General features: G+C 51.9%; 1 protein-coding gene across 1 annotated transcript in view; it reads left to right on the top strand.

Moving 5' to 3' along the window:
• Positions 1–258: 258 nt before the first annotated feature.
• The window catches only part of CALCOCO2 (calcium binding and coiled-coil domain 2), a 10,289-nt gene continuing 9,732 nt past the window's right edge, over positions 259–815 (top strand). Inside the window, exon 1 of the mRNA XM_009330142.1 lies at positions 259–382. The gene's annotated coding sequence lies outside the window, so the exon portion shown is untranslated. The remainder of the gene's footprint in view (positions 383–815) is intronic.

Raw genomic sequence — 815 nt, forward strand, 5'->3', positions numbered from 1 at the left:
GCTGTCCCCGTCCCCTCGGGCGGCGGCGGCGGCCTGGCGGGGCCTCCTCCTCCACCGACGGACTTACGGGCTCTTCGCGTTAACAGAAATGTGAAGGTTAATAAAATGTCCTCCCCCTTCCTGTCGTCTTCTCCTGGAAGTGAACTGCAGACTCTGCCACCGGCGCACCCTGCGCGGCCTCTGGGTTTGTTTTCCCTCGAGATCGCAATTATTTTCACCGAAACCAACACCTTTTTTTTTTTTTTTTAATCTTTTTCCAGCGGAATGCATTGTTCTGCTGCATCCAGGCACTGACTCTTCGCTTTCTTCGCAGGTTACTTTTAACCCTTGTGGCAGCAAGGGCTCGTGTCCTCTCCTGAAGCGATGCGGTAACACGATTAAGGTGCTGTCCTTAGGTTTTTTTTCTTTTTTTCTTTTTTTTTTTTTTCCTGTTCGGCGGCTGTCGAGAGGTCCCTGGTGTTCAGGAACGTAAGGCACTGGCGGGGCCTCCTCCTCCACCGACGGACTTACGGGCTCTTCGCGTTAACAGAAATGTGAAGGTTAATAAAATGTCCTCCCCCTTCCTGTCGTCTTCTCCTGGAAGTGAACTGCAGACTCTGCCACCGGCGCACCCTGCGCGGCCTCTGGGTTTGTTTTCCCTCGAGATCGCAATTATTTTCACCGAAACCAACACCTTTTTTTTTTTTTTTTAATCTTTTTTCCAGCGGAATGCATTGTTCTGCTGCCTCCAGGCACTGACTCTTCGCTTTCTTCGCAGGTTACTTTTAACCCTTGTGGCAGCAAGGGGTCGTGTCCTCTCCTGCAGCCGTGCGGGA

The sequence above is a fragment of the Pygoscelis adeliae genome, unplaced genomic scaffold, assembly GCF_000699105.1.
Source record: "Pygoscelis adeliae isolate BGI_AS28 unplaced genomic scaffold, ASM69910v1 Scaffold338, whole genome shotgun sequence".
NCBI classification, from domain to species: domain Eukaryota; kingdom Metazoa; phylum Chordata; class Aves; order Sphenisciformes; family Spheniscidae; genus Pygoscelis; species Pygoscelis adeliae.